Source organism: Eumetopias jubatus, unplaced genomic scaffold, assembly GCF_037043125.1.
Source record: "Eumetopias jubatus isolate StellerSeaLion01/CBP00866 unplaced genomic scaffold, mEumJub1_p1.0 scaffold_10, whole genome shotgun sequence".
Lineage (NCBI taxonomy): Eukaryota > Metazoa > Chordata > Mammalia > Carnivora > Otariidae > Eumetopias > Eumetopias jubatus.
The window spans coordinates 99,775,177-99,797,616 of record NW_028274816.1 but is presented as its reverse complement, the minus strand read 5'-3'; the positions used below and the strand labels follow the sequence as shown (position 1 = coordinate 99,797,616).

Genomic DNA, 22,440 nt, shown 5'->3' with positions numbered 1-22,440 from the left:
ACCATCTGAGCCACCCAGGCGCCCCTCCCCCCCTTATTTTTTAAAGTAGGCTCCACACCCAGTGTGGGGCTTGAACTCACAACCCAGAGATCAAGAGTCCTGTGCGGGTGTGCCTGGGTGGCTCATTCGGTTAAGCATCTGCCTTTGGCTCGGGTCATGATCCCAGGGTCCTGGGATCGAGTCCTGCATCGGGCAGGGAGCCTGCTTCTTCCTCTTCCTCTGCCTGCCGTTCCCCCTGCTTGTTCTCACTCTTTCTCTCTCTCTCACCAGCTCTCTCTCTCTGTGTCAAATAAATAAATAAAATCTAAAAAAAGTCCTGTGCGTTACACCGAGCCAGCTGGGTGATCTCCCCACCTATAGCTTCTTATTTAATTCTAACTCTTAAAAAAAAAAAAAAGATGTATTTATTTATTTATTTATTTGAGAGAGAGAGAGAGAGAGAGCAGGGGGAGGGGCAGAGGGAGAGAGAATTTCCAGCAGACTCCCAGCTGAGCATGGAGCCCCACACGGGGCTGGATCCCACCACCCTGAGATCATGACTGGAGCAGAAATCGAGTCGGACCCTTAACTGACTGAGTCACCTAGGCGCCCCTTAATTCTAACTCTTGTTCACAAAGCACTCTGGAGTGTTCAAGCCACTTCCTTTCACATGAGTTTATTTGGGCGACATCATGAGATTCCCATTTCATGGATGGGAAGACCAAGTCTTGGAGAACTGAGGTGACTTGTTCAGGGTCACACAACTAACAAGTAATAACACAGGTTAACAATCAAATTCAGCCCTCGCTGGATACCAACCAGTGTGACCTCACACACTTCATCTCATTTGATCCCCACAAACATTTTTCAGGATGAGGGAATTGAAGTAAGTTGCCAATGCCGTGAGGCTAGTAAGAGATTGTCCTGGGATTTGAACCTAGATGGTCCAGCTTCTGCTTCCATGCTCTCCGCCACCACCATATGGTTCTCTACAGTGAGACATGGCCTCATACCTTTTTTGCGCCTCTCTGCTCTCTGCCAGCAAGTCAAGCCCGATTGCTCGTGTGCCCTTCACGCCTATAGCAGAGAGCCACCTCTTTGCTCTTCATTATCTAACTCCTGTGAAGTTCCTTCTCTCTTCCCCTTCCCTCCTGTTCCCTCGCACTCTGGACAAAGTTGCTTTTTCAAATGTTTTATTTGTTACATACAATATTTAATTGAATTTATTTTTTTTGAAGATTGTATTTATTCATTTGACAGAGAGACACGGCGAGAGCAGGAACACAAGCAGGGGGAGTGGGAGAGGGAGAAGCAGGCTTCCCAAGGAACAGGGAGCCTGATGTGGGGCTCGATCCCAGGATCCCGGGATCATGACCTGAGCTGAAGGCAGACACTCAACGAACTGAGCCACCCAGGCGCCCCTACCTACAATATTTTAGACATAAAACAAACACCCATGTACCCACCACCCGGTTTAAGAAATAGCGACATTACTATTACTGTTGAAACCCTAGCGTCTTACCACTCCTCAATTGCATTCTGCCCCCTGGGGGCGTGCACCCAGGATCATAGATTGGTGACAATCATTTCCATGCATCTTTAGAAACACAGAGTTGCTTTTGACTGACAGTAAGGAATTTCTGAGCTTGATTCTTGACAAGGAAACGTACCAGGAGGTGGGGATTAAAGGTGGAGGTGTAGCTTGAACTGGGTCTCTTTTGCAAGTAAATTATGCCGAAATAATTCAGACACAGAAAGGCATATAGAATGAGAGAAGGAACCCCTGCCCTGCTCAGGAAATGCAACATTAAAAATGATCCCTAGGGGGGCGCCTGGGTGGCTCAGTCGTTAAGTGTCTGCCTTCAGCTCGGGTCATGATCCCGGGGTCCTGGGATCGAGTCCCGCATCGGGCTCCCCGCTTCAGCGGGAAGCCTGCTTCTCCCTCTCCCACTCCCCCTGCTTGTGTTCCCTCTCTCGCTGTCTCTCTCTGTTGAAAAATAAATAAAATCTTAAAAAAAAAAAAATGATCCCTAGGTTTTTCCTCCCTGATGGAATTCTTCCAGATGAAACACCCACCTGAATTTGGAGCTTATCCCTTGGAGCTGAATCTTGGGGTAGAAATCAGGGGCTAGAGTCAGCTGTGGGTGGGAAAGGACATCAGTAGCAGAGAGAACAGCAGGGCAGGGGCTCAGAGGAATGAGTTCAGGAAGTGGATGTTGGGCCTGGCTGGCAAGTTGGGGAGGAGGGTTGGGGAGCTTGGGGAGGTAGATAAGCAGCCATCCCTGCCCTCCTTGGGGACCTCCGTTTTGAATTTCCCTCTATCATTGCCCTAATCACACGGAATCCTAATTATTTGTTAGCATGACTCTGAGATCCTAAGGGTAGGGACCCTATTAATCATCTTTGCCACCCCAGCATCTGACACAATGGCTGGCACAAATTTTTTTTTTATCAAGTATTAAATTGGTTAAATGAGTGAATGAATAGCTGTTGAATTGATTTCATCCTGCCTTGTGGGGGTGGGGAGCTGCGGGTGGCAAGAAGACAGTCGGAATGGGAATGTTTTTGAAGAGAATCATCATTTTCCTACGTAAAGTGCAGGATGCCACTGCCTTCATCCATGCTGGCAAGCAGAGACCTCGCTTCTTAATGCCGATCAGTAAAGGTGAAGATCTCCTGTGTGGACAGGTGTGTGATGATGCCACGGATGACCAGATGGGCTTCTGGCAGCTTCAGCCACATCAGTGTCATTTGAAACCCTTTAAACTATTCGCTCTGGTTGGAGGGAAGTGAATAATCAGCCTCCCGTAGGATTGGACCTATTTCTCTTCCTTAAAAACAACCCTCCAAGCCTTCAAGCCCCTGCCCGTGTGCTTGCTATGCTGTTAAGTCTGCTTACTGCTACCCTGGCAGCCCATCGTTTTGCATTCCTAGAAGCCCCTCTCGGGGCTGGGCATGCTTGGGTGGGTTTTGAGTGGTGAGAAGTGCTGTTGTTGGAGGCTGCATTCCACACAGGGCCTAACAAACAGAGAGACTGCCTCTGCAATTAGTAGCATCTCTTTGCTTGCAAAGAATTCATGTGCTGAAGGCTGTTTGTTTATTCTCTTGCCCCAGCCAGATGTGCTCCACAATCCTGTTTTAACCAAACCTTACAAAGCCCCCTTTTCTGTCCCACGGAGAGGACAAGTGTGCTAATATAAAAAAAGACGAAAGCATCAAGCAATCATACAGATACGTCTTAAAAGGTTTCAGGTAAAGAGCAGGTTATGAACAGATTTTGGCAGGGTGATTCATAGAAATTTAGGCTACCGGATTCTGAATTTGCACAGCGCTGATTAATGAAGTCGTTTTGTGCCTTGCTTCTCTGTTCCCTGTAATTCAGTTCAGATACACAGAGTGCTGAGTAAGGCTGGGGGCTCCTCTGTTGCTGCCCCTCCACAGGTGCCCCCCAACTTGTGGCAGGGTGGGGAGGGGTGGGGTGGGGCGGGCCCTGGGCTTGGGATTTGGTGTGGGAAGACTTGACATGAACCCTGGTTCTGAGGCTTTTACAGGCCCAGTGACCTTCACCAAACATTTATTGAGCACCAAGGCTCACCAAGGCTGGCGCTGGAAAGACAAAGATAAATCAGACATAATTTCTTCCTTTTCCTGCTTTTTTTTTTTTAAACACTGAGGAGTATTTTTGTTTTTTATTATTTTTTATTTATTTTTTAGAGAGAGAGAGAGGGAGAGAATCCTATGTAGGTTCCACGCTCAGCGTGGAGCCCGACGCGGGGCTCGGCGTCATTACCCTGAGGTTGTGACCTGAGCTGAAATCAAGAGTTGGATGCTTAACTGACTCAGCCACCCAGGTGCCCTGAGAAGTATTTTTAACTATAAATATGTCAGGCAATCAGAAAAGTATAAAGTAATAAGAATAATAAAATGAATAGCTGTGATAAGAACCACCTGGTTTAAGAAAACTAGAAAAACATGTGATGTCCCTCGTACTTATTTCAAACCCCTCTCTCCCACTAAAATGGTACCTCTGTTCTGCATTTGGTATTTATCATCCCCCTGTATGTCTGCTCTTTGTACTCCCTAGGGATGTATGCTTAAATAATATGTAGTGGTTAAGTAGTTTTGTTTGGTAAGTTTATTTATTTATTTTTTTTAGTAACCTCTACACCCAATGTGGGGCTCGAACTCACAACCTTGAGATCAAGAGTTGCATGCTGTACAGACTGAGTCAGCCAGGCACCCCTGTAGTGGTAGGCACTTTTTAAAATTTCTGTGGGGGCACCTAGCTGGCTTAGTCGGTGGAGTGTATGACTCTTGATCTTGGGGTCGTGAATTTGAACCCCATGTTGGGCATAAGGATAACCTAAAAACATTTGTTTATTTTTTAAAAAAGGTTTTATTTGTTTATTTGAGAGAGAGAGAGAATGAGAGAGAGAGCACGAGCACTGGGGGGGGAAGGGGCAGAGGGAGAGGGAGAAGCAGACCCCTGCTGAGCAGGGGGCCCAGCTCAGGGCTCCATCCCAGGACCCTAAGATCATGACCTGAGCTGAAGGAGACACTTAACCAATTGAGACACCCAGGCACCCCCCTAAAAACATTTAAAAAGTAAATAAATAAAATTTCTATGAATCATACAACCCAAATATTTTAATCACTTGCTTTTTGTCAAAAACACTTTAAGATTTATGTGATACAAGTCATTCAATTCATTTGTCTTTTTTTACATTAGTGTAAACCTTTTATTGAAGTATAACATTTAATACAAGTGCATAAATCATAAGTGTACAGCCTAATAAATTTTTACAAAGTCGAAACATCTGTGTAACCACACCCAAGAAAGAACCAGAACACTATCAGGGCACCTGGGTGGCTCAGTTGGTTGAGCGACTGCTTTCGGCTCAGGTCATGATCCTGGGGTCCCGGGATCGAGTCCCGTGTCAGGCTCCCTGCTCAGCAGGGAGTCTGCTTCTCCCTCTGACCCTCCCCCCTCTCATGTGCTCTCTCTCTCTCTCAAATAAATAAAATCATTAAAAAAATAAAAAAAAAAAAAAGAACCAGAACACTATCAGCTTCCAGAACTCCCTAAACCTCATTTTTAATCACCAAGAGTACCCTCTATCCCGACTTCTAACATAGATCAGTTGGCTGGTTGGCACTTTGTATGAAAATAAAGGTGCTATGTGTACCTCTCTTTTGCTTGATTTCTTTCCCTCAATATTGTGTCTCTGAGGTATATCTGTGTTGTTATGAGTAGGAGTAGCTCATTATTTTCCATCGCTGTATAGTATTCCATTGCATGCATTTACTAAAGTGTATTAATTCATTCTGCTGTTGCTACTGGACATTTGGGTTGTTTCCAGTTTGGGGTTATCATGATTAGTGCTGCTATGAAAATTATTTTCCGTGTCTTTTGATGTACACATGCACAAGTTCCTCTTGGTCGTATATCTAGGAGTGAAACTGTCAGGTGGTACTGAATGCATATATTCAGCTGTAACAGGAACTGCTAAACTTTTCTACCAATTGCCTATAAGAGTTCCTTTGCTCCACATCCATCATCCATTCTGGTGGGGATGGGCTTTCTTTCTTTCTTTCTTTCTTCTTTCTTTCTTCCTTCCTTCCTTCCTTCCTTCCTTCCTTCCTTCCTTCCTTTCTTTCTTTCTTAAGGTTTATTTATTTATCATTTGACGGAGAGAGAGAGTGCAGTGGGGGGCAGAGGGAGGGGGAGAGAGAGAATCTCAAGCAGACTCCCTGCTGAGCACAGAGCCTGATGTTGGGCTCGATCCCATGACCCTGAGATCATGACCTGAGCTGAAATCAAGAGTCAGATGCTCAACCGAATGGGCCACCCATGTGCCCCAGGGCTTCTCTTTTTAAAGTTAAACCTCTACTAGGCACTTTATAGATCTCTTCTTATTTTCCCATCAGATCCCACCCATGAGGAAGGTATTGCCATTAACTCTGTTTTACAAATTAGAAAACTGATCTTGAAGAAGTTAAGAAACTTCCTCAAGGCTGCCCAGCGAAGGCTAGAGCAGGGCCCCCAGGCTTCACTGTCTCCAGCCGCTGTGGTCTGGAGTCCTGTCTGGTAGGGGTGGGGGGGACCCACAAAAACACATCCCTGGAAGCTGGTGAGGCGCATGCTATAACTACACTGTGCGAGGTACAGTGGTGGCCCCAGAGCTAAAGGAGGTCGGTCCCACTGGGTGAGTCAGAAGGAGCCACAGCGGAGCACTGCATTGAACTGGATCATTGGACAAGTCAGCTTAGACGAACAGTGCCCATCTCCAGGGGTCCTAGTGAGGATTTAAGGTGTGGCATCAGGGAAAGCTCCTGGTACCTTGCACAAAGCTGGTGTTCAGTGGAGGGTTGTTGAAGAAGTTAGTGAACATGGAGGATTGGGAGAGTTTCACACAGTTATGGTCCTTCCTGGAACCAGGGGGATGGACAAAATGACTCTGTAGGCCCCTTTCATCCTGAGTCTGGGAAGGCCAGGAGAGAACTGGAGTAAAGGGCCAGCTCCACCATCCCAGGCAGGGAAGACTCCCCCCAACCCCACCTCCCCAGCGCATCCCATTCTACTGTAGGGGGGCTGTGTGAGAGCAACTCCCTCTCTCCCTCCCTCCCTCCCTCCCTCCCTCCCTTCCTCCCTCCCTCCCTCCCTTCCTTCCTTCCTTCCTCCCTCCCTCCTTCCCTCTCTTTCTTCCTTGTTTTAAAATTTATTTTAGTAATCTCTACATCCCATGTGGGGCTCCAACTTAAGACCCTGAGATCAAGAGTCACAGTCTCCTCCAACTGAGCCAGCCAGGCAGCGGGAGAGCAACTCCTTTCTACCCAGGAAGAAAAATCACCACAGGGCCTCTCCCTACCCTCCTCAGCACCCTGTTGCCCCCTCCCTAGCTATCTCCATCCAGATTCCCCGACCTGCAGAAGGAACTGGAGTCTAGCAGCAACTACTTCTTGAGAAAGGCCCAGGCAAGCTGGGGATGGGTCAGGGAGGGGTGTGTTTGTTTTGAAAGCCTGGGGCTGCTCCAGAGTGGGAGGAGGGGGAGGAGGAAGAGGGGGAGGAGGGGGAGGAGGGGGAGGAGGAGGGGGAGGAGGGGGAGGAGGAGGGGGAGGAGGAGGGGGAGGAGGGGGAGGAGGAGGAGGGAGTGAACGGGTGGGGGAGGGGTAGAAAGAAGAAAGGATGGGGCAGAGAAGAGGGAAGATGAATTTGCTACTCAGACTCTAGGGCCAAGGACTGAAGCCTCTTCCTCCTTAGCCCCTCCCTTCCTCCACCAGGCGTCATCCTAGGGAGTCGTTTTGGGGCATCCACGGTGGCGGAGGGGGTGCGGGGAAGCTGAAGCCTGGGAGTGGGAAATTAGACCCCGGCAAGGACGAGCGAGGCTGCTTACAGACCCCGGTGGGCCGAGCTCTGGAAGACACCCCGTGGGCTCACCATCTCCGGGGCCCGGCTGAGCCTCTGCAGGGTCTGCCGGAGCTGGCTCAACAGCGGCACCTGCTGGCCGGGGCCCTCCGCGCGGGGCGGGGCTCCCCCTCCGCCCCGGGAGCCCAGCGGGTGAGTCACTCGGGCTTGGGGCCTCGGCTGCCTCAGCTGTCAGGTCAGAAAATGTCGGGGGCGAGGAATGTCCCCAAGCGGCGGCCTCGGCTCTTCCAGTCACCACCTGTGCCCCTAATTCTGCCCTGTAGACCCAGGACCCCGACCGAGGGTCTGCCCTGGGCCAATCCAGGGCCAGCGCTGGGGAAGAGCAGGATAAATGTCCCTAACTTCAGAGCGCCTGGTCTGGGTAGAGGTTTTCTTTTTCTTTTTTTTTTTTTTTGTGTGTGTGTGTGTGTGTGTGTGTGTGTTTAACTTTTTATTTGGAAAAATTTCAAGCTTACAGGAGAGTTGCAAGAACTATACAAAGATCCTCCACATACCACTTACCCAGTTGCTAAAATATACCATATACCAAAATATCCATATACCATCACCAGTTGTTAAAATTTCGTCCTATTTTCTTCCTCTGTCACTCTGTGTGTGTGTGTGTATTTTTTTTCCCTCCTGAACTGAGAGTGGCCACCATTATGCTCATTTGCTCATAAGTACTTCAGCCGCTATTTCCTAAGAACAAGGGCATTCTCTTGCACAACCACAGTAGACTTTTCAATTTTGGGAAATTTAACATTGATATATACTTGTAACTAATCTACTGTTCATATTCCAATGTGATCAATTGATTCAATAAGGGTCCCTTAGAGCATTTAGTGTAGGATCCAGACTAGGATCACATATTACATTTCTTTAAACTTCTTCAGTCTGGAGAAATTCCTTATTTTTTTTCCATCTTTCACAATTTTTCAGAGTAGAGCTCCCCCCCCCCCCCGCCGCCCCGTTTCTTTTAATTGAGTGCTCCTCAGTTTGGGTTTGTCTGGTGTTTCCTTATGTGTAGATTCAGGCCACATGTCCTTGTTGGAAATACTACATAAGCAATATTATGTTCTTGGGGATGAGGGTCTCCACCTTAAGGGGTTTATGGAACTCCTGAATCTCTAAGGACTAACCCCTGGAGTTATCTGTAAAAACTCCAATCAGATTCTCAACACAGGTTAAGAATGACACTATTAATTATATGTGTGTTTTCTTTCTGTTGATGATAGGCTTAGGCTCTGCCTCTTTTTCTCCCCTTCTCTCCCTCCTGCCTCCAAACTTCGCCTTTGAAATTCAGCAGCTCCTGTTGAAAGCATTATTCTTTTTGAAGGCCACTAGGAACATCCTACTTGTCCAACATCTTATTGTCCTTACCCTCTTGACTGCCTCACAGGGCCTGGGACTCACTCTCCTTCCTCCCTGAAACTTCCCGGAGCTGAGCTTCCTCAGTCTCCACCCAGCCTCCCTTACCAGCAAATGACAGAATGCTAGCTGGTGCCTGCTGGGTGCTCTGGGAGTCGGCTCTGCAGAAGGCAGTTTATCTGGGGAAATCTGCAGGTCCTGGTTTTTCTTGTGGCCTACTGAAACCTCAGGGGAGGCACCCTCCCAGTTGTGACCCACAGATGGGTCTCCAGACTTGTTTACCTCCGTGGGAGAGCTCAGCCTTCTTCTTCTTCTTTTTTTAAAAGTAGACTCCACACCCAGCGTGGAGGGGCTTGAACTCACGACCCTGAGATCAAGACCTGAGCTGAGATCAAGAGTCAGACGCCTAACCCACTAAGCCACCCAGGTGCCCCAGAGCTCAGCCTTCTAGTGGCTTCCACATCCATTTTTTTCTTCACCCACTTAGTAGTGCAGCCCTGAATCTCCACTCTCCTGTCTGGACTGGCCCTGTGGATGCCTTTCAGCTTCTAAGAATCCCAAATGGAACTGTTTACTTCTCTTCTAATCTATAACATTGTCCCTGTGCCCTATTGTGACTCACCTGCTCTCTGTCACCTGCGCTCCAAGCATGAGCTATTTTTCACCCTTACATCAAAGCCATATCTTTCCTCTAAAAGATATCTCCCTTCCCTCTCCTCTGCTTCTCTCTCCTGGTCTGTTGTTTTGTTTTTAAGGCTGCAACTGGTCTTCAGTTTTACCATCTCTTTCTGATGTGCCCAGCTGGTCCTGTCTCTCCGGCTCCACCTGATCCCATCAACTACCAGGCTTGAGTCTCATAACATTAGCTTGGCCCCCGCACCTTGAGAGGCTTGGCGGTGGATCCTTCCAGACTCCCATCCTCCCCCTTCCAGGTCCACGCCCTGCATTCCAGTCATACCCAATCTGTTGTGTTTCTCCCAACAGATCATTGCCACTGGACTTTTGCACATGCTTTCTCTCTCTGGATGGCCATTCACCACCCTTTTTCTATCCCCTCCCACTACTTTGGTCCAATGCTCTAATGTCACTCTCTCTGTGAAGACTTCCCTCTCTTGCTGTGTCTCTCTCTGTCAAATAAATAAATAAAATCTTTAAAAAATTATTTATTTATTTGTCAGAGAGAGAGGGAGAGCACAAGCAGGGGGAGTGGCAGGCAGAGGGAGAAGCAGGCGCCCCGCTGAGCAGGGAGCCCGATGTGGGACTCGATCCCAGGACCCTGGGTATCATGACCTGAGCCGAAGGCAGACACCCAACTGACTGAGCCACCCAGGCGTCCCAGAACTGACTTTTAAAATTTTATTTATTTTTTTTAAAGATTTTATTTCTTTATTTGACGGAGAGAGACACAGCGAGAGAGGGAACACAAGCAGGGGGAGTGGGAGAGGGAGAAGCAGGCTTCCCGCTGAGCAGAGGGGCCAGTGTGGGGCTCGATCCCAGGACCCCGGGATCATGACCTGAGCTGAAGGCAGACACTTAACAACTGAGCCACCCAGGCGCCTCTAAAATTTTATTTAATTTTAAATAATTTAAATAAAAATTTAAGTAGTTGTATGTGGCTAGAGGCTACCATTTTGAGAGAGCACAGAACTTGACCATGCCTTATGTACCTGGGGTCTTGGGGTTCCCTGCCCAGAGTGCCCCAAGCCCTGTTTGCAGGGCTTGCACAGGCTATGTCCCAGGTTTATTCTTCTAAGGGCAGACCATACAGTTGGTGTGTATAGGTGGGTAAGGGCTCTGTTTAAGGGGGTGTGGGTGGGGCTTGATATGTGGCCCTGTGGGTGCGCGTGCGCGCGCGTGACTAGCTCTTCTTCATGCAGGACAGAGCCTGGGGTGGGAAGGGAAGGGGGCACTCTCCCTGAACTGTCACGTTCCAGTGCATAGTCCTAGAATGTTTTTTTTTTTTAAAGTAGGCCCCATCCCCAACACAGGACTCGAACTCGTGACCCCTAGATCAAGAGTCGCATGCTCCACTGACTGAGCCAGCCAGGAGCCCCAGTCCTAGAATTTTTTATTTGAACCTGGGTTTTCGGGTCCTCGGGTATATTCTTCTTACTAGAGTAAGAAGATAAGATTTATTGGGGCACCTGGGTGGCTCAGTCGTTACGCATCTGCCTTCGGCTCAGGACATGGTCCCAAGGTCCTGGGATCGAGGCCCGCATCTGACTCCCTGCTCCACAGGAAGCCTGCTTCCCCCTCTCCCACTCCCCCTGCTTGTGTTCCCTCTCTCGCTGTGTCTCTCTCTCTGTCAAAATAAATAAATAAATAAATAAAATCTTAAAAAAAAAAGAAGATAAGATTTATTTATTTGTTGTGTTGGCTTGGTTTATAACTTTTAAATATTTAGATGAATTAGATAACCTGGAAGAAATGGGTGCATTCCTAGAGATGTATCAACTACCAAAATTGAACCGGGAAGAAATAGAAAACCTGAACAGACCTATAACCACTAAGGAAATTGAAGCAGTCATCAAAAATCTCCCAACAAACAAAACCCCAGGGCCAGATGGCTTCCCGGGGGAATTCTATCAGACATTTAAAGAAGAATTAATACCCATTCTCCTGAAACTGTTCCAAAAATAGAAATGGAAGGAAAACTTCCAAACTCATTTTATGAGGCCACTATTACCTTGATCCCAAAACCAGACAAAGACCCCATCAAAAAGGAGAACTACAGACGAATATCCTTGATGAACATGGATGAAAAATTCTCACCAAAATACTAGCCAATAGGGTCCAACAGTACATTAAAAGGATTATTCACCATGACCAAGTGGGATTTATCCCTGGGCTGCAAGGCTGGTTCAACATCCGCAAATCAATCAACATGATACAATACGTTAACAAAAGAAAGAGCAAGAATCATATGATCCTCTCAATAGATGCAGAAAAAGCATTTGACAAAGTACAGCATCCTTTCTTGATCAAAACTCTTCAGAGTATAGGGACAGAGGGTACATACCTCAATATCATAAAAGCCATCTATGAAAAACCTACAGCCAATATCATTCTCAATGGGGAAAAACTGAGAGCTTTTCCCCTAAGGTCAGGAACACGGCAGGGATGTCCACTATCACCACTGCTATTCAACATGGTATTAGAAGTCCTAGCCAAGGGCGCCTGGGTGGCTCAGATGGTTAAGCGTCTACCTTCGGCTCAGGTCATGATCCCAGAATCCTGGGATCGAGTCCCACATTGGGCTCCCTGCTGCTTGGGAGCCTGCTTCTCCCTCTGCCTCTCTCTGTCTCTCATGAATAAATAAATAAAATCTTAAAAAAAAAAAAAGAAGTCCTAGCCACAGCAATCAGACAACAAAAAGAAATCAAAGGCATCCAAATCGGCAAAGAGGAAGTCAAACTCTCACTCTTTGCAGATGATATGATACTTTATGTGGAAAACCCAAAAGACTCCACCCCAAAGCTGCTAGAACTCATACAGGAATTCAGTCAAGTAGCAGGATATAAAATCAATGCACAGAAATCAGTGGCATTCCTATACACCAACAACAAGACAGAAGAGAGAGAAATTAAGGAGTCTATCCCATTTACAATTGCACCCAAAACCATAAGATACCTAGGAATAAATTTAACCAAAGAGGCAAAGGATCTGTACTCAGAAAACTATAAAATACTCATGAAAGAAATTGAAGAAGACACAAAGAAATGGAAAAACGTTCCATGCTCATGGATTGGAAGAACCAACATTGTGAAGATGTCAATGCTACCTAGAGCAATCTACACATTCAATGCAATCCCCATCAAAATACCATCCACTTTTTTCAAAGAAATGGAACAAATCATCCTAAAATTTGTATGGAACCAGAAGAGACCCCGAATAGCCAGAGGAATATTGAAAAAGAAAAGCAAAGCTGGCGGCATCACAATTCCGGACTTCCAGCTCTATTACAAAGCTGTCATCATCAAGACAGTATGGTACTGGCACAAAAACAGACACATAGATCAATGGAACAGAATTGAGAGCCCAGAAATGGACCCTCAACTCTATGGTCAACTTATCTTTGACAAAGCAGGAAAGAATGTCCAGTGGAAAAAAGAAAGTCTCTTCAACAAATGGTGTTGGGAAAATTGGACAGCCACATGTAGAAGAATGAAACTGGACCATTTCCTTACACCACACACAAAAACAGACTCCAAATGGTTGAGAGACCTAAACGTGAGACAGGAGTCCATCCAAATCCTAAAGGAGAACACAGGTAGCAACCTCTTCGACCTCAGCCGCAGCAACTTCTTCCTAGAAACATCACCAAAGGCACAGGAAGCCAGGGCAAAAATGAACTATTGGGATTTCATCAAGATAAAAAGCTTTTGCACAGCAAAAGAAACAGTCCACAAAACCAAAAGACAACCGACAGAATGGGAGAAAATATTTGCAAATGACATATCAGATAAAGGGCTAGTATCCAAAACCTATAAAGAACTTATCAAACTCAACACCCAAAGAACAAATAATCCAATCAAGAAATGGGCAGAAGACATGAACAGACATTTTTCCAAAGAAGACATCCAAATGGCCAACAGACACATGAAAAAGTGCTCAACATCGCTCAGCATCAGGGAAATCCAAATCAAAACCTCCATGAGATACCACCTCACACCCGTCAGAATGGCTAAAATGAACAAGTCAGGAAACAACAGATGTTGGTGGGGATGTGGAGAAAGGGGAACCCTCCTACACTGTTGGTGGGAATGCAAGCTGGTGCAGCCACTCTGGAAAACAGTATGGAGGTTCCTCAAACAGTTGAAAATAGAGCTACCATACGATCCAGCAATTGCACTACTGGGTATTTACCCCAAAGATACAAATGTAGGGATCCGAAGGGGTACGTGCACCCCAACGTTCATAGCAGCAATGTCCACAAGAGCCAAACTGTGGAAAGAGCCAAGATGTCCATCGACAGATGAGTGGATAAAGAAGAAGTGGTATATATACACACAATGGAATATTATGCAGCCATCAAAAGGAATGAGATCTTGCCATTTGCAACGACGTGGATGGAACTGGAGGGTGTTATGCTGAGTGAAATAAGTCAATCAGAGAAAGACATGTATCATATGACCTCACTGATATGAGGAATTCTTAATCTCAGGAAACAAACTGAGTGTTGCTGAGTGGTGGGGGGTGGGAGGGATGGGGTGGCTGGGTGATAGACATTGGGGAGGGTATGTGCTATGGTGAGCGCTGTGAATTGTGCAAGACTGTTGAATCACAGATCTGTACTTCTGAAACAAATAATGCAACATATGTTAAGAAAAAAGAAAAAGAAGAAGATAGCAGGAGGGGAAGAATGAAGGGGAGTAAGTCGGAGGGGGAGACGAACCATGAGAGATGATGGACTCTGAAAAACAAACTGAGGTTTCTAGAGGGGAGGGGGGTGGGGGGATGGGTTAGCCCGGTGATGGGTATTAAGGAGGGCACGTTCTGCGTGGAGCACTGGGTGTTATGCACAAACAATGAATCATGGAACACTACATCAAGAACTAATGATGTCATGTATGGTGATTAACATAACAATAAAAAATTAAAAAAAACATTTAGATGAATTGTAAGTGGGCTCTAGTTGATTTCTGGCCCTTGACCCACAAATTTCAGGAGTGGGTTTTTTTTTTTTGTTTGTTTGTTTTTTAAGATTTATTTATTTATTGGGGCACCTGGGTGGCCCAGTTCATTAAGTGTCTGCCTTCAGCTCAGGTCATGATCTTAGGGTCCTGGGATAGAGCCCCGCATTGGGCTCCCTGCTGAGCAGGGAGTCTGCTTCTCCTTCCCCACTGCTCCTCCCCCTGCTCGTGCTCTCTCTCTTTCACATAAATGAGTAAGTAAATCTTTATTTTTTATTTTTTTAAAGATTTTATTTATTTATTTGAGAGAGAGAATGAGAAAGAGAGCACATGAGAGAGGGGAGGGTCAGAGGGAGAAGCAGACTCCCCGCCGAGCAGGGAGCCCGACGTGGGACTCGATTCCGGGACTCCAGGATCATGACCCGAGCCGAAGGCAGTCGCTTAACCAACTGAGCCACCCAGGCGCCCAATCTTTAAAAAAAAAAAAAAAAAAAGATTTATTTATTTATTTTAGAGAGAGAAAGCGTGTGCATGGGGGCGGTGGGAGGGGCAGAGTGAGAGGGAGAAGCATACTCCCGCCTGAGCAGGGAGCCTGATGCGGGACTTGTGGGCCTTAAGGAGGGGGGCCTCCATCCCACGACCTTGAGATCATGACCCTGAGATCATGAATGGAGCGGAAATCAAGAGTCGGATGCTTAACCAACTGAGCCACCCAGACGCCCCTCAGAAGTGGGTTTAAGGTTAGTTTCTTCACTAACTAACCCTCTGGCACACAGAACCTCCCCTCACGCCCCCCACTGTAGGCTGTCAGCTCTTCCCAGGCAGGCCTGGCTCTAATTCCAATGTAATCGAATTAGAGAATTCTATTCTACCAATTCTGGTGCCTGGTACACTGTTGGCCCACCATAAATCATCATTGGATAATGAGTAAAGAGATTTCGCAGCTTGCCCAAGGTCTTGGCTTTCATTACAGTGGCCGGTGGGTCAGCTGGCTGGCCAGGAGGGGGTCTTCGAGAGCTAGCTGTCTCTGCTACAGGGAAAACGGCCAGGGGAGCTAGGCCCCCAGACGTGGGGTTCCTTTCTCTGCTCTGACATTTTCTTGACCTTGGATGAGTCACTCTCTGAGCCCGGGTCTCCCCCTCTGTTAAAAAAAAAAAAAAAAAGCGTCTAATAACACCAACCACAGTGTGTTACCATGACGATCAAAGTAGAGGAGACCCTCCCACAGGCCCAATGCCTGGTATTCATCAGGTCTTCCATGAATGCCCCTTTAGTCAGCACTTACTGTGTGCCAGGTCCAGGCTCCATTCCCCATTGTAGGTGCCCCCTGATGGGCCTGGGTGCTCCCAGTGGCTCCCTCACCCCCCCTCCCCCTTAGCTCAGCAGCTCTGGGCCCTGGTGCACCACCTTCCACATGGCGGGTGGCTGGCTGGGGCCTCGTCTGCCCTAGTTTGTGCGGGCTTCAAAAACGAAAGACCACATTTTTCACTTTGGTGGGCTAGCAGAGCTGGCTGAGACAGACAGACCGCCTGACCCGTGAAGGTGACAACCGTGGTTTGTGGCCTCTCAGATCAGACAGACACTCTAAAGCTTGAGAGGGGACCCAATACCTTCTTGGCAGACCGTTCGATGTTCACCAAAAGGCTCGTCCCCACCTCCCTCCCTCAGGGGCAGCAGGAAAAGTGAGAGGGCCAACGTGGGTTTAAATCCTGGCTGTGCCACTTTCTAACTGAATGATGTGAGTTGTCCCACCGGTGGTAGCCTCAGGGGCCTCATTAGGGAAATAGGACCAGAATAATCCTTCACTCACAGGGTTGTTGTTTGTAACTCATCCTTTGGGTTTCCTCTTCCCAGACTCAGTGTTTACCTCCAAGTCCTTCAATCTTCACCCCTCCTTTGACCTCAGAACTAACTACTGCCACGTTTCTCTCATTAGACACCTCTCACTCCACATAATACTGTTGCGTCTTTATCATCATTCTCCTGCCATTTTTAGGGACCTCTGTGCCAAGGATCTTCTACATAATATTTTTGATATTCTATTCCAAATACGTCCTAATTTCAACTCATGAATTATTCAGAAGTGCATTTTGACATTTTGAAATGCACGCGGTTGTCTTTTCTTTTCGTGCTGTCTTTTGATTATTGATTTCTTTTTTTTTAAGATTTTATTTTTAAGTAATCTCTACACCCAACGTGGGGCTCAGACTCACAACCCTTGAGATCAAGAGTTGCATGCTCTTCCAACTGAGCCAGCCAGGCGCCCCTTGATTATTGATTTCTAATTTAATTATATTGCTGTCAGATAATGAGGTCTGTTTGATTGTTTTGAATTGGTCAGGACTTGCCTTGTGATCTAATATGTGGTCACTTTTGTAAATGTGTGCCTGAAAGCAAAAGTGTGTTTGCCGGTTGCTGACTGGAGAAATCAAAGTATTCAATTAAATTAAGCTTGTCAGTTGTATTGTTCAAATCTTCTACACACTTACTGATTTTTTTTAAAGATTTTATTTATTTATTTGACAGAGAGATACACAGCGGGAGAGGGAACACAAGCAGGGGGAGTGGGAGAGGGAGAAGCAGGCTTCCCGCGGAGCAGGGAGCCCGATGCGGGGCTCGATCCCAGGACCCTGGGATCATGACCTGAGCCGAAGGCAGACGCTTAACGACTGAGCCACCCAGGCGCCCTGATTTTTTTTTTTTTTTTTTTTTTTTGTCGGCTTAAACTACCAGTTCCAGAGGGAGGGGATTTAAATCTTCCTTTATATTGGTGGACTTGTCTATGTTTCCCACTATTTCTGTTTATGATTTTGAAGCTATGTTATTAGGTGCGTATAACTGTAGAATGGTTATACATTCTTGATAAATTGAGGCAGGCAAGTATCCTAGTGTCTCTCTCAGCATGGTGGGTTTATTTCTTTCATGTTTGTCCAAGGATGTTACCTTTTGGGCACCCTTAACTTCTGAGAGGGGTGGATTGTGTCTGCTCCAACCTCCGACCTTACGAGGCCCCAGCTTTTACCTTGCTCCATTTTGGATTTGTGCCTTTGGGGATTTTCTTTTCTTGCAAGCTTGGCCTTGCATTGAAAACATCACATGTGTGCGCGCACACACACACTTTATGTTTTATCTAGCATTTCTAGTTGTTTCGTACCAGAAGGTACCTATAGTCCACCGTATTGCTGGAAATGAAAGTCTCTGTTAGCTCTTAACTTGAAATTTTATTTACTATTTAAAACAATTCTATGAGGGGCGGCTGGGTGGCTCAGTTGGTTAAGCATCTGCCTTTGGCTCAGGTCATGATCCCGGGGTCCTCCCATCGACAGAGCCCCACATCAGACTTCCTGCTCCATGGGAAGCCTGCTTCTCCCCCTCCCTCTGCCCGCTACTCGCCCTGCTTGTGTGAGCTCTCTCTCTCTGTCAAATAAATCAATCAAATCTTAAAAAAATAAAATAAAACAATTCTATGAAATCCTATCACCATTTTTTCATAATGAGAAAACTGAGGCTCAGGGGTTTTAGGACTGGATTCAGATCCTAGCTCTGACATTTACCAGCTGGGCGGCCTTGGATAAATCAGTCATTTCAGAGGACACCGAGCTCGGAGGGCACGGCAATAGGGCCTGCCTTGCAGGGCTGCCATCCAGCTCCGAATGACACACAGAAAGTCCCTGCTATGGTGTCCTTGATGCTCGGAAGACATCTGGGACCATTTCACCTGTGATCACCTGGCTTCTTTCCAGTCTTTAGGCCTGGCTGTCTATAGGGCAGGGCCGAGTGTCTGGTACCAGGGGCTTGTCCTCTCTTCTCTGGGAGACGTTGACAAGGATAGTTCAGTGCTGGAGAGTTACCTGGCGGACCATAAAAGGCACATCTGCTGAGATTCTGATTCTGATGCACTCCTGGGTGTGGGCATGTGAGTCCCACGTGGGACTCTGCACGTGGGTACGGCCCGTGAAGGGTTGCCCCTCCCCCTCCCCTGGGCTGTCCTCTGGTAGGTCACCTAGACAGGACAGTAGGGTTGCTTCATCCACCACAAGGTGCCAACAAGAGGGATAGAGTGGCTCTCCTTGGTTAGCAAGCAAATTGCCTTTATTTTACCTTCACTTTCTGAATAGGGAATAAATACATATGGTTCAAAAATCAAAACAGTTTAGAAAGAAATGCATTCGAGAAATCTTGCTTCCACCTCTGCCTTGTCCACCCTGTTTCCCCACACCTTATAGGCGACTTCTTTTGTTACCTTGCTGACATAAATTCAAGCAAATACATTTATTCCTATATCCACCTCCCTTTCTTACATAAAAGGTAACATAACATATATACTGTTTTGCACAGCATTTTTGCTTCCAAATATATCCTGGAGATCTTTCCATATCAAAATCTGACAGGTTCTTTTTTGTTTTTTTACAGCTGCATATTTTTTCATTGTGGAGATGTACTATAGTTTATTTAACCTTTCAATGTCCAGTATAGTAGCCACATGTGGCTATTTACATTGAAATTAATTACAATCAAGTCAAATTTGAAATTCATTTCCTCGGTGGCACTAGCCACATTTCAAGAGCTCGGTATAGCTACCTGTGGCCAGTGGCTATCATGTTGGACAGCACCAACAGAATGGAACATTTCTATCATTGCAGAAAGTTCTATCGGATTGCTGGTTTCACGAATCCCCTAAAGCTGGACACCTGGCTCATTTCCAGTCTCAAGGCGGTTCAGTGATGATACCACCCATGGGGTATCAGGGATGCAGGGATGCAGGAGAGCTAAGTGAGAGCTGCTTTGGGAATGCTGGGCCTTCAACCTCAGATCTCAAAATGTGGGAGGCTCCTGGAAGAGAAGGTCTATTGGGTTTGGGGCAGGGGCTTGACCAGGGCCTGGAAAAGAGAGTAGCCCTAAGGACAGGCTTCCTGCTTTGCTCTAACCCTCCACCCCCTCCCTCCATCCCCGCCAAAATGCAAGCCGGTTTCCTTTCATTCACGATTTAAGTCCTGCACTGCTGATATAGGGACAGAAGAGATACAGTTTCTTCCTTGGAGAAAGAGACAGATTGTTACTTGCCTTGTGACAAAGACTTTCAAATAGGCCTCACCAAACATCAAAAGGCCTTACAATACCTTTAATATAACAGAGTGAGGAGGTGGGAAAACAGGCATCAATTTAGAGGGGTTGCAAACTTTTTGAGGGCAATTCCAAATCTATCCAAATTCCCAAAAATCTATCCCAAAGTGCATAACCTTTGACTCAGCACTGTCATATTTATTTATAAATTTGTCTTATGGATACACACATAAATACCGACAAGTTTATGTACCCAGATATTTCCTGCAGGCACCACTGTCTGTTGCAACAAAAGACTGACACAACGTAAATACCCACTAGGAGGAGAGTAGTGAAAGAGACTGTGACACATCCATATGATGGAGGACTATGTAGATTTTGTAGAGGCAGATACATTATTAAGTGAAAATAGCAAGGTGCTAAATTGTGGAACGCGTGCTACCATTTGTGTTAAACACACACACACACACACTGCTTGTATATGCGCAAAACATCTCTGGAAAGATGTATTAAAACTGTTGTTCTTTTAAACCGAGCACATGTATGTATTACCTTTAAAAAACAATTTTTTAAATTTTTTTATTTTTAAGAGGTACCCACTGAGTAATGGTGAGCAGGCAGAGGGAGGGAGATTCTTGGGGAGACCTGCTCAGTCACCTGAGCTCTGAGTGTCCCCAGTGACTGCACAATTCCTCCATACGAGGTGACAAGGCCACAACAGTCCAGAAATGTCACCCACACTGTGACTCCATCTCCATCACCTCTGGAGGCCTCGCCCTGCTTTGGCTGTCATACCGCCTGCGCCCAGCAGGGGGAAGCACAGACCCACTAAAGCATTGGTTCCAAACTTCACCAAGCATCCCTTCTAGGATTTCCTCCTCTGTGGACACTGATTGGAAAGACACTTCCTGCCAAGCCGACCAAATTTATTAGGTAATAATTGATTAAATTCTCTCCCTTATTTTGTGCCTCCCATTTCTCGTCAGGGTGCACGCGACAGAGTGTAGGCTCGCTAAGCTCGTCATTTTCCACATAAGAGGTTCTACTTAGCCCAACCTTGTTTCCACCAGGCCTTGGGTGGCGGTGGTTGGCCAGAGCATCCCCAGGGGTTGAGGGCTCAGGCTGGCAACTGCTTCATTAGGGGCTCCCCACCCTGCTCAGATTTTCAGCCGCGGGACACAACTCTCACCCTTCTCCTACCCAAAGAAGTAGTTCTGGGCGAGAGGAAGCATGAAAACCTGGCACCAGTCTGACTGGTGGCAGTCACTCCCCCAGATGTGTTTGGAGTCTGTCCCTTGCTAGGGGTGAGCAGCCTATTAATGGGGACTCTTTTCATCAGCCACAGATTCTCCAGGAGTGAGTGCAGTGCTGGGCATACAGCTGGTGTAAATTAAAGGTTTGTTGTTGTTGTTAAATGGAAAGAGACAACCATCGAGGGGACCGGGGACTAAATTCTTTAAAAAGCAAAAAAAAAAAAAAAAAGGAGGGCCTAGTTAATCTCAAGGGCAAGAACCCACTGCCCACTGACAAGACTGGACCATCTTCAGCTGAAGGGTCGTAGGCACAGAATGGATCACCTTCTTAGCATTCCCAAGGAAAATCCTGCTTTGTCTTACCTTATGGGTCCCTGGCTGGGACATGAAATCAGGAACCACATCTCTCTCACCCACCAGAGGTGCTGGTGACCTTGGCGGAAGAAATGCTTAAATCAGGTCGGTCTGGGGGAAGGGACTGTTTCATCCTAGGGCCTTCCTTAAAATTAGATAAATTTCCCAGCTCCTGCTTAACTCCTGTCAGTGGTTCTGGATGTGTGTGTGTGGGGGGGGGGCGCGCGCAGAGGGAAGAGAGGGCTCTAAGGGGAAGGGATACTTATGGCCTCTGGCCTGACCTGGAGGAAATCCAGGGCTCCTTTAGTGGGCCCTCCCTCCTCAATGTCTTAGAAGTGCAGGGAGGGGCAATTGGGGATCTCTACAAATTAAACGGGGAACAAAAGGAGCAACTGAGAGGTTGGAGATTATGTCTCAGACCTGGGGATCTACAGCCCTCCCAATACTCGCTCACCTTTCTGGACCACCCTGGATGAGGGGGGCAGTGGGGGCTCGGACAGCAGCCCCAACGCAGTGTGGATTTTGAGAGTCCTCTCTGCCCCTTATTAGTTGTGTGCCCTTGGGCAAGTCACTTAACCACAGTGAGCCTCAGTTTTCCCATCTCTAAATGAAGATATCAACACCTACCTTTCCTGGTCATTGTCGCGGGATGAATGAAAGAAGACCTCTGGAAGCATTTCTGTAATTGCTAGACTTCAGGGATTATTATTCGCCAAGGTGAGAGGCCACCCTAGGTCCCTGGAGGTGACAGCGTCAAGGAGATAATTTTTTTTTTCCTCCTCTGCGGTGCCTGCTCCTTTCTCAGCCTGGATATGCTGGCTTTAATCCTCTGTTCCCCAACCCCCGTGCTTCTCCTTGAGACCGCCTTGGTGGTCTCCAGATTCTGGCACCTTGGCCTTTTCCCATAGGCGCTCCCATTCTACGACCCTGAGGATGTCGGCATGCGCGCAGAGTTGGTCCAGGTTGGGACAGGTCGTGGGGCTCTCCGCTGGCCTGAATGTGCGCCCCCCGCCCTGCTTTGGGGTTCTCATTTGCAGATGGTTCCCTCTGGTCCTCAGCTCCTCTCTGGACTAAACAGAGGAGGACAGAAACAAGGGGTGGGGGGCCTGGAAGGGGGTTCCCACCTTCTCAGTCGGGAATCCGAGAGGGGAGCCCAGCCTTTGCGCCCCAACGCCGCACCGTCAGGGGTCTCCAAGCCGCGCTCGCAGTTGCTGGCAATCCTCGACAAGGAGGTTTCCCCCTCCCGACTCCCAGGCGGTGACACCGCCGCCCCCCCCCCCCCCCCGGCCTTCCCCACTTCCCCTCACCCAGACCCCGCCGATCCCCGGCTCCGAGCGAGAGCGGGAGCATGCGGTTTTAGGACCCGGAGGCGCCGCCGCGCGCG

General features: G+C 47.4%; 1 long non-coding RNA gene across 5 annotated transcripts; it reads right to left on the bottom strand.

Annotated features, from left to right (window-relative positions):
- Positions 1-14,695: 14,695 nt before the first annotated feature.
- Positions 14,696-22,305, bottom strand: LOC114200605 (uncharacterized). Of its 5 annotated transcripts, none has more exons than XR_003607483.2 (4): positions 21,684-22,305; positions 21,066-21,135; positions 18,114-18,236; positions 14,696-14,856 (listed from the first exon to the last, which is right to left on the bottom strand). It is a non-coding gene; the product is annotated as an uncharacterized LOC114200605 (long non-coding RNA). The 5 variants fall into 5 exon arrangements; XR_003607484.2 differs by lacking the exon at positions 14,696-14,856 and adding an exon at positions 14,867-15,526; XR_015769325.1 differs by lacking the exon at positions 18,114-18,236.
- Between the last annotated feature and the right edge of the window lie 135 nt (positions 22,306-22,440).